Raw genomic sequence first — 11,992 nt, forward strand, 5'->3', positions numbered from 1 at the left:
AGCACCTGAATGAACAAATACAAATCGCAGTCTAAACAAACAGAAAAAGATGTGAAGAGCTCAATTTAGCACCCTCTGTGTTCTGGTGTTTAGGACTCACGCAGAGACATGTCTCAAAGCGCTTAAACACTGAATCTGCATCTCCTTGGTTTTGTACCGATAAAAAAAAAAATGTCTTAAGAGAAAAACAGTTGAGAAAGAAATCGGATGTGTATCATTATAATGGATGCATTGTCTTTTAAAGTGACCTCGCCCAATTTACTAGCTCTTCTGTCGGTATCTTTAATGTTAATCCCAAAAAATGAAAAAGAAAATCACTCATGGCTCTTGACTGAATTACTTTAATTTTAATTTTAATTTTAATTTTAATTTTAATTTTTTAGTATTAATTAGTTTTAACAAGAATTAATCCACAGTCAAACCAAAAATTATTCAGTCACCAGATATAATTGTTTATATTGTTTTACTAGTGGGTGCAGGACACTATAGTTCATTTATGAGTATAAATTAGTATAGCAAAATAAAGTGAACTGTGACATATAATACCCCAAAAATCTTCATACTGTAGACTATCAGTGAAATTAAAAAAAAAAAAAAAAAATTACATTTGGGACCAAATATTATTCAGACACTTTTTTTATTTAATTGCTGCAACCATTTTACACCACAGACTTAACATAATTAAGCATTGCTTAGTAATTTTTCAACAAAGTATTGATAGTTGTGTAAATATTGTTATCCTAACATTTGTCTGAAGTTTTGGTTGATTGTAATCCATTACATATCTTTCTATCAAAGTTAGCTGACATTATCAAGTGGAATTTGTTCTTACACAGTTTAACTCTTGTCATAAGAGTTCTTCTTCTTTTTTTATTACTGATTTCTAAACTATAGTAAATAAACTGTGATAATGTAAGAAATGTTGAAGGTGTCTGAATACATTTTGGTTTGGCTGTATATTTTGTTTTACATTGAAGACTATGCAGAGCTATTTTACATTTGATTATTCGGTTTATGTACCTGGACACCTACAAACTTGAAAAAACATACAAATCAAACAACTTCAAACAGGGCTTGCTGGTACAACCTGCACCGGGGCTGCACCCTGCAAACCCCATCTACGGCACTGCCTCTTCTCATGTGTCTGACAGCAACATGTATGAATCAGTGACATGCACACACACACACACACGCACGCACACACACACACACACACACACATACACACACATTTTTTTATGTTTTACTGGGACATTCCATAGGCGTAATGTTTATTTTTTTATGCTGTACAAAACTGTATTTTTTATTCCCTTACCCTAACTCTCACACAAAACTTGTTTTGCATTATTAGATTTTCAAAAAACTTCATTTTGTATGATTTATGAGTTTGTTTTTTTCACTGGAATTCCTATTACTGCTTTTACTATACATGTGGGACATTTGGTCCCCATATAATAGGAAATACCAGGTTCACACACACACAACACACACACTGTATATCTATAATCAATCGACAAAATACCTAAAAACTAATAAAAGCCACACCTCACAGGTTTCAGTTGTGAGTTTGCATGCATTTAGTGCTTATATTCAAGCTTTAAGGCAGAGAGGCACAATGTCTATGAGAAGCAGCTGCAATCGATGTGATGTCTCCTGTCTGACAAGGAATGTGCCTTTATGTGTGTGTGTGTCCGTGTGACAGGAATTTATAATCCTTGAAATATGTGTCTCCTCCCTGGCCTTATCATTTTCATAGGCACGGCTTTCCCAAACCCACTCCAGTTGTGCTGCTTCTAAATATAGATTCAGACTGCATAGTAGCTCTATGCAATGACACAATAAGCTATTTTTCACTGATTTGACCCCTAGAAGTATAAATATATCTGACACACATGAATTACTTTGTTACTGGTTTTGTTAATTGAAGTAAATCTCTAAATGTGACTTATTTTAACAGGAATACAGACTAAAAATAAATTTATCAGAAGCCGTATTGTAAAATCAGGTTTTTTCTGTCCATTTGTATATTAATTTAATATATTAATTGACCCAAATAAAACAAGCATGTTTTTCCATATTCATGCCCCTCTAAGTATATTTTCCTCAATGTCAGCATCCTATGTCTATTTCTTCCGTGTTAAGTATCTAGACCAGGAGTGCCCAGGCATGGGCCACTTGTTTTGGTTAAATCATTATTAAGTATATATTAAGTGTTAAGTTAAGGCTGTAAGACTGGGGTCCTATAGTTAAACTCAGTTTTGTAAGAAACATTGCTTAAGTATTCTTCTGAATCATAACACTAAGGTCACGTCCAACTTATGTTGCAATTATCTGTTTATACCTTTCATTGGTAATAATAGCTAAACCAGTACAGTACATACTTATCTCCTTCTCGTCCATTCTGCTTTTCACTTCCTGCTCTCTATCTGAATTTCATGTGTCATCAAAATCACGTGACTGCAAACAAGCTATACAAAATGCTTTAAAGCAGCTGTAATAATAATAATAATTAAAGCTGCAAGCAGCGATGAACGGGCCCTCGCACCCGGGCTCACCGCCATCGTGTGGCTTTAGTAAAAAGGTGAACGTTGAGAAATATGCATTAAAACTCATACATATAAGTGCAATATATCAAAGTTTATTCCATATGTGTGCCAATCTTCCTGTTGCCAGCAGGTGGCGCTATCGTTATAATGGAATATTGGCCTTCAGATGTGTTCAAGCCAGGACCCTTATCACACATGTGAAGTTTGGGCAAGATCGGACATTTTATGCCGGAGTTATAACATCTTTTATTCCCATGGCGAGACATCGAACTTCGTCATGGCGCCATGGACACGCCTTTTAACAAAAACTCAAGATCTTCACAACTAAACATCACACAGGTCTTTAGATTAGACTGACCACAAAAAAGACATTGATGTCATAAAATTTCTAGGAGTAGTTTGTCACAGTGTAAAATATGTCACTTACTGTTGCCAATAGGTGGCGCTATGACTATAACTGAATATGGGCATGTAGATCTGTTCAGGTCAAGAGTCTTATCAAACATGTGAAGTTTGGGTCAGATTGGACATTGTATGTGTGAGTTATAGCACCATCATTTTTCATGGCGAATCATCGAAATTTGTCAGGCCGCCATGGACACGCCCTTTAACGAAACCTCAATTCCTTCGCAATTTAACATCGCAAAGGGCTTTAGATTACACTGACCAAGTTTGGTGCTGATCTGAATAAATCTCTAGGAGGAGTTCGTTAAAATTCAACCCCTGAAAATGACAAAAACAACACCAATTTTGCAGGGAAAATTAAAAATAACCGACTTCCTGTTTGGATTCGGATTTTGTACCAAGAGACTTTTTTGTAGGTATTGGTGAGATACATGTGTGTACCAATTTTTGTACATGTACGTGAAAACTAGCTCGAGGCGCACTCCGTTGAAAGGGTATAGGTGGCGCTATCGAGCCATTCTGCCACACCCGGTGGAATATGGGCATGTCTATCTGTTCAGTTTGGGAGTCTCATCAAACATGTGAAGTTTGGGGCAGATTGGACATTGTATGTCTGAGTTATAGCAACTTCATTTTTCATGGCGAATCATCGAAATTCGCCAGGCCGCCACGGACAGGAACTTGAACGAAAACTCAAGATCTTCGCAATTTAACATCGCAAAGGCCTTTAGATTAGGCATACCAAATTTGGTATTGATCTGAATTAATCTCTAGGAGGAGTTCGTTAAAATACAACGCATGGAAATGGCAAAAATGACAAAAAATTTCGTCATAAAATAAAAAATATCTGACTTCCTGTTGGGTTTAGAATTTTGCTCCAAGAGTCTTTTTCGTAGGTCTTGGTGTGTTACATGTGTGTACCGATTTTCATACATGTGTGTGAAACGTAGCTTGAGGCGCACACCGCTGAACGTGTATAGGTGGCGCTATCGAGCCATTTTGCCACGCCCACTTCTGAAACCCATGTCAGACGTAAATTTTCGCCAGTTCGGAGGTGTGTGCAAATTTTCCTCACTTTTTGAGTATGTTTAGGCCTTCAAAAAGGTGATTCATTTTGCACCTTAATAATAATAATAATAATAATAATAATAAACGAAGCAGATACAATAGGGTCCTCACACCTTCGGTGCTCGGGCCCTAATAATAATAAAATTATAATAATAACGCATCAGTGTCTCAAAGTTAATTTCAAGAATCAATAATTTCAGTTATAATTACAACTTAATACAAATATAAAGCAGCATAGTTTCATTAAAGTTATTTATTCAGCAACCTCTTTCAATATACTTAGTTAAGTATTTTTACTGAATGTTGACTTTAAGCACCCATTTGAGATCAACAACAAAAGACAGGAAAAAAGTACAGGAGCAGAAGTCTACTTAATGGGTGTCTGGGCTTCAATCTTTGCTAGTTGTTTTGGGGTCTGTGATGTGGTCTTAGGGGCTGAAATGAGGCCATTAAGTATCTTTAGTATCTACTGGTGGGCTATATCAGGGGGAATTTGAGTCAAATGTCTAAAATCCATCTCACAGGCAGTGGTACCTCCTGGCTTTTTTGACTGGGATAGCCAATGTGGGTCACAGACTTATTCAAGGGTAGAATGAACCTGTAAAGGTTATCCATGAAATATATTTTGGATTGCTAAGCCGAACGCAGTTTTATTTATATATATATAAAAAAAACAGATACAAATACAGAAAAAGCTTGAAAAGACTTGAACTTGAACATAGACATAAACATAAACAAAACTAATCAACAATGGGTTACATGAACAGAACCTGTGACTAAGGAAACTTTTGCTGATATTACATATTTAATTGTGGGCCACTTTATTCAAAGTTTAAAACTTTACTTTAATCCATCTCTTCTGTCCACTTTCATCCAGATTACCCCCTGTGGTGCCGATTACCTCAAGAGGAGGGTAAATGGGCAGATCCCTCTGTCAGTGTCCAAACACAATCGGGAGGGATAAAGTTATCATGGACTAATATTATGTCTGCTCGTACTGTGGTTTCTTTTTTGTGTTATCAGAAAATTATACTTCTGATTCTGCTGTGATTTACGTGCCCACATATATTAGGTAAGTAGGCAGAGATAAGTGATTTTTTTGGCAGCTTGAATGTATTCAACCACATCAGCATCTACTCTATGAAAGCAATCAGGTCGAATGAATTGTACCTCTGGAAGTGGTTGAAAGAGGACAAGCTCAAAACATTGATTTCACACCCTGTTTACACCTGTATTTAGCATTGTCCACTTGTGATCCGATCAACCAAAATGCATCTTAATACCAAGTGTAAGCAGGGCCACAAAAATATATTAAGAACACCGATAAAATAGTCCATGTTGTTGTCACACATCATAAGGCGTTAGATCCATTTGCAGCTTTAGTGAGAATAGTCAATACAGGGTCAGATACTGGCAAGGCAGAACAATGGATACAAGGCTTAGACAGAACCTTAACCAGGCGAGAGATCAGGGCAAGCAGCAGACAAACAGAGTTCAAAGAAGGCGATCCAAGTGGGGGAAGGCAGAGAACAATCAGGGAATCGAGGTTAAAACACCAGATAACAAACATGGGTAATAACGCTCAGAAAAGACAGCCAGGGCAAATCAACACTTTGGAGTGACTGAGCATTTGGTGACTGCTTATATGTGTGTGGGTTGGGGGGGGGGGGTGGCTGTAAATGAGGTGCAGAGTGATCTGTGAATGTAGTCAGGTGTGGTGTGAGTGATCAGTCACAGGTATGAGGGATGATATGAATTGGAGTTCAAATCAGAGTTTGTTAACATTCAGGGGACGGTTCCCTCTGGTGGTGAAGAGGCGGTACGGGAACCTCCTCTGTAACAGAACCCCTTTCCTGCGAGCGGCTCCAGATGTGAGAAAGCAGGTGATGCCGGGGTCTTCCAATGGGTTGGGGAGCCTATTTTTCCGGATGGGATATCCTTAGAGCTGACCCAGGATCATTCCTCTTGGCTGTACCCCTCCCAATCGATCAAATACTGAAGGGTGCCACCCCTGCGTCTGGAATCCAGCAATTTGTGCACTTGAAATGCCTCCTCGACATCAACCAGGATAGGCAGGGGGGTCTGTGGCCTGGTTCCCTCCTCAAGCTCTCCTCTCAGACCATCAGCGGGTTTCAGCAGTGAAACATGGAAAGTAGGAGAGATGCGATAATTAGAGGGCAGTTCGAAACGGAAGGACACTGGAGATATTTGTCTAGAAATCTGAAGGGAAGCTTTTTACATGGTATTCGGCCATACCCATTGGCCCAGGGTGAACTCTGGACAGGGATGTCGATTGGCTTGCTGCTTCTGTTGTATGACAGCATGAAGTAGGTGAGTATGAGTTCAATACCAGACCTCCTCTGTATGTTGCAACCAGTACGTGACTGAGGGTAGGTCGGTGGGTTCGCCAGACCAGGGAAACTATGGTGGTTGAAAAATCCAGAATGCATTTGACACCCTGGACCAAGACTGGTTGCAGGACTATTCCTGTCTCAGATAGATTATTTAGATATATAGATTATAGATAGATAGATTAGATATATATTTTCTTGTCCATCTACTTTGTCAATACTAGATCCTCTTTATCATGCGGCTCTCAGGTTGATTACAAATGCTCGCTATCAGAAAAATCATTGCATCTTAAACAATATGGTAAATTGGCCATCAGTTAAATCGCGCAGGATGCAACATTGGCACATTTTTATTTATAAAGCGATTTTAGGTATTTTTCCCTCTCATATTTGCTTAAAATTGTACCCAAAGTACATATCAATTAAGATCTAGTTATGTACTACTTTTTAAGGTACCAAGAATAAGGACAGATGTAGGAAAGAGGGGTCTGTCTTATTATGGTCCTTTGTCCTGGAATGAACTCTAGACTTAAGTCTAGTCTAGACTTAAGATTGGTGCTCTAAATTCCTTAGCTGCTTTTAAAAATAGAATTTCTGATATGTGAATGGGCATGTGTAATTGTTTTAATTAATGTTGGGTGGATATTGACTTTTAGTTTACATATTTTAAACTATATTCTGTATAGTTCTATATTCTTTTAAATATTATGTACATTTTGTGTAAATCTACTTTGTATTTTATATTGTGATTTATTGCCTTGCAACTTATGATTGAACGTGTTATATAGGACTCCCTTGTAAAAGAGACTGTGTCTCAATGGGACTTTTCCTGTTTAAATAAAGGTTATATATATATATATATATATATATATATATATATATATATATATATATATATATATATATATATATATATATATATATATATATATATGAATGGGGTCATGCCAGTGGCTGGTTTCACAAATGAGTTTTGTGTATATTCTGCCCAGAATAAATATCTGCTCCAGTTTGCTTGATGGTGCTGACAGTAAGACCTGAAGAATCAGATCACCCCCTGATTCAGATGTTCAGTTGACCTCAGGTAGACCATAAAGGTGGAAAAAGGCTGTGGGGAGCTTGGGTGAAGGGATTAGACGACATGCTTTGGAGAATCTATCCATGATTGTGATTATGGTGGTGTTACCTTGGGAATTGGGCAAGTCATTGAGGAATTGCTCATATGAGACCAAGGTCGTAGTGGCATAGGCAGAGGATTTAGCAGAATGGCTGGAAGCTCTCTGGGTGTCTTGGATGTGTGACAGGTGATACAGTCTTAGATGAACCTAGTGGTGTTGGCTAGCATAGTGTACCACCAGTATCAATTCTTTAGCAAGTGTATTGTGGCAGTGATTCCTGAGTGACCTGAACTGGGCATACCATGAACTTGTGAGAGTAGTCGTTGTCGTAGGAGCTCGGGATCATAAGTGAGGCCCTCAGGGCAATCGACGATGGGTGGATCCTGGTGTTCTTTGTACCTGACCTGTATGTGACAGAGAATCGAAATCTCATGAAGAATAGTGCCCACCTGGCCTGTCTGGGATTGAGATGTTTAGCTGAATGTACGTAGATACTCCAGGTTCTTGTGATCGGTTAAGACACTGAGTTGTTCCTTCCAGCCAATGTCATCATTCCTCCAGTGCTAGTTTCATGGCCAGGAGTTCAGGATGTCATCTATGTATATGATTACCCATCTGTAGAGCATGTCCTTGAATATGTCATGAAAGATTGGAATACTGATGGACTGTTTGCTAGGCCAAAGGGCAAAACCAAGTACTTGTAGTGCCTACTAGAGGTGAAGAAAGTTACCCTCTGCTCCTGAGTCTAAGAGAGTGGTGGTGGTAATTGCAACATCATTGACAATGATTTTAACAGGTAAGTTTATGCTTGATATGGAGGTTGTAATGTGAGTCTTCGCACTCAACATTCTGGTACTAGATGATGGTCGAACTGGGCAGGAGATTTTCAGGTGACCCGACTGCACAGTAGAGACACAGTTGATTCTACATATGGTGTTCCCATTCTTCAGATGTGAGGTGAGTGTATCCCAATTGCATGGGTTCAGCTACACTGGTGGCTTCATTGGTGGAGCGAGGCATGTTTGGTGGAGCTGAAATTCGAGAATGGATCAAATTATCAATTTGAATGGCCAGATTGATGAGCTCAAACTCAAACTCACTCACGTAAATCTCAACAGGCCAATTCCGACTTAAGCTCTGCATTCATTCCTCTCCGAAACAAGAGCCTAAATATGTCCTCAACCCACACAGTCTAGGCCACAAGAGTGAAGAATGACAAAGCGTACTCAGCTGCTGGCCTCCTTCCTTGAGTCAGGTTTAATAACCGGTCACCCGTGCCTCTCCCCTCTGCTGGGTGTTAGAAAACCTTGTGGAAAGTTTGGAGAAAGGTTTTGAAGGTAGAGAAGGACAAACCGTCAGTGGTGCATACAGCAGTAGCCCAATCCAATGCTTTCCCAGTCAGCAGTGAGCAAATGAAAGCAATGTGGCTGGAATCTGTGGGACATAGCAATGGTTGCTGGAAGACTGAAGTGAAAGCCCTTGCATTTAGCGGGTTCTCCATTGAATCTCTCAGGGAAAGCAAATCGTGGGCTGACTAGGGGTGTCAGAACTATGAGTTGGTTGCTAGGAACAGGTGGTGATAGACTTGCAATGCTCTTACCAGATCCTCGGTTAGTGTGGGGAGTCGGTTTAACTGGTGTTGGTGCAGGGAGAGCTGAGACACCTGAGCAGAGAGTTTTGTAAATAGGTACATGATCTGCATTGGACCGCTATGTGGCAAAGTTGTCTGTTGTGTCACATCAGTAGGTGTTAGATCCATTTGCAGTTTTATTGAGAATAGTCAGATAATACAGGGTCAGACAGGCAGAACAATGGAGACAAGTCTTAGACAGAACCTTAACCAGGCGAGAGATCAGGGCAGGCAGCAGACAGATAGATTTCAGAAAAGGCAATCTGAGTCAGGGCAGGAAGAGAACATCAGGGAATCGAGAAACAGTCCTGTCAGGAGAAACAGGCTGGATTAAGTTGCAGGTTTACACTGTGCTTTATTAAAGCAGATGAGACGATGATATGAGATGTTCCACAGTTTAGCTCGTAAGGTTGAGGAATGCTGGCACCCGAGTGAGGGGATGAGAAGTCGAAGCAGATGAGTCAAAGCAGATCAGTAACTTTCCACAGTATAGCTCGTATGACAGCCGAGACCGGAGGACTGACAGCTGGAAGCTTCTAGGAGCTCTGTGTTTGCGAGAACAGGAGGCAGAGAAAACAGCTTAAGACACTGGAGCCTGAGGACAAGACACGACAAGGTGAGTACACACACCAGCTAGTAGATCGGAGCTATTGGTACGGGTAACAACAGTCTGACAACAGACAAAAAAACACAGGGAATTATAAAAGGGAACAATATAGAAGAATTTAGATAACAAGTGGCGATCAATTAAGGTAAACAATGGAGAAACAAGAAGGGTGGGGAAAACTCAAACAGGCAGATTCAGTGAGCTGTCAAACCATCCAAACACACACACACAATCCCAAAAGGCAGGTGATTATCCCAGAGACCCGACAAGTCCAAGGTCAATACACTAGAAAACAAACATGGGTAATAACGCTCAGAAAATACAGCCTGGGCAAATCAACAACTTGTGTATTAAATAAATTAATTGCACACAGACTAAAGAAGTCTTTCGTTCTTTTAATTGTGATGATTCTGGCTCACATTTAACAAAAACCCACCAAATTCACTATAAGAATACTTCATAAGATTAAGCCTTCTGGCCTTCTTGAATATAAGTTAATTTACTGTACAAGTAATTAATATTTGGTAGGAGATCCTTTTGCTTTAATTACTGCATCAATCATATATATATATTATAAATACGGGCTTCATAGAAAGTGTTACCGATTTTTATTTTTTTTATTCAAGTTTGTAGGTGTCCAGGTACAGAAACTGAATAATAAAATCTATAATAGCACTGCATTGACTTCACTGTAAAAATTAAATATTTCAAACCAAAGTTAATTCAGACAACTTCAACATTTCTCAGATTATAATTTTTAATTTGGTATTGTCATGGTCACCAGTTCTGTCAGCTAGTATGAACTTAATTTCCTATCATCCCTCCTGCTTCTCACTTGCTCATTGTCATCCATCATCTAATCACGATCACCAGCTGTCTCTGATTCCACCTGCTGTTAAAAAGACTCACCACAAACACACAGTTTGTTTAGTCATGTCTAAGACCTTCCAGATATTCGCCATGGATTTGTACTCACCTGAACTCAACTTACCTGCTGTTTGTTTGCAACCCCAAGTCTCCGATCTCCAATGTCCAGTTCCCCAGTCATTAGCTCTGTCTACATCCCCAACAGTCGTGTGCTCTTCCTACAAGAAAGGAAAGTGTTTACCTCTTCATCAAGTCCTGTAAACATGTGTGTGGCTCCTCACCTTTCTGAACTTCCTCCTGGTCTATCTAATATGCTAATCTGATCATCCATTGCCTTAATGATGATGTTGTTTAAATAACGCCTGTTTGGAATGTTATCCTTCTCTCTCATGTCTGTGTACCCCATGACTGATATAGTTTAGAAAATTGTAATAAAATAGGACACGAATTGTGAGTTAAAATGTGTGAGAACAAATTAATTTTGATAATGTCCGATAACTTTGATAGAAAGGTATATAATGGATTACAATCAACCAAAAATTCAGACAACCGTTAGTATGACTATTTACACAGCTATCAATACTTTGTTGACCAATTACCAATCACATAAGCAATAAAAAAAAAAAAAAAAAAAAAAAAAAAACATTTACGAAAAACATGGTCAGGTCAAAATTTTTGGTCCCAGAATTTTTATTTTATTTTTTTTATAGATTTTTACCGGTAATCCACTGTATGAAGAATTTGGGGGTATAATGTCACATTTTGTTATACTCACTTGCATAAACTATCATGAACAGCACCCAGTAGTAAAAAAAAATTAGATCTGGTGTCTAAATAATTTTTGGTTTGACTGTGGAATTATTACATTTAATCATTTAGCAGATGATTTTATCCAAAGCGACTTACAAATGAGGACAACTGAAGTAATTAAAAACAACAAAAGCGCTATAACAAGTCTCAGTTAGCTTAAAAGCAGTACACGTAGCAAGGGCTTATTTTTATTAAATCAAAATTAAATAAAATGTATGCATTTAGCAGACGCTTTTATCCAAAGCAACTTACAGTGCATTCAGGCTATCAATTTTTACCTTTCATGTGTTCCCCAGGAATCGAACCCCCAACCTTGCGCTAGATAGCACAATGCTCTACCAATTGAGTTACAGGAACAGTATATTTTATGATATAATAAATAAAATAAAAAATATATAGTGTAGAAAAAGAATAGAGCAAGCCAGTGTTAGAGGTCTTTTTTATAATTGCATAATAAATTAAAAGAAAATAGAATACAAAAAAAGATTAGAAAGGTAGTTAGATTTTTATTTTAAGAATATAATTAGAATAGTAAAGTGCTAAAGTTAGAGGGTCAATAATAATAATCTTTGTTAAAACTACAAAGTAAT

Source organism: Carassius auratus, unplaced genomic scaffold (assembly GCF_003368295.1).
Source record: "Carassius auratus strain Wakin unplaced genomic scaffold, ASM336829v1 scaf_tig00014207, whole genome shotgun sequence".
Classification (NCBI taxonomy): Eukaryota; Metazoa; Chordata; class Actinopteri; order Cypriniformes; family Cyprinidae; genus Carassius; species Carassius auratus.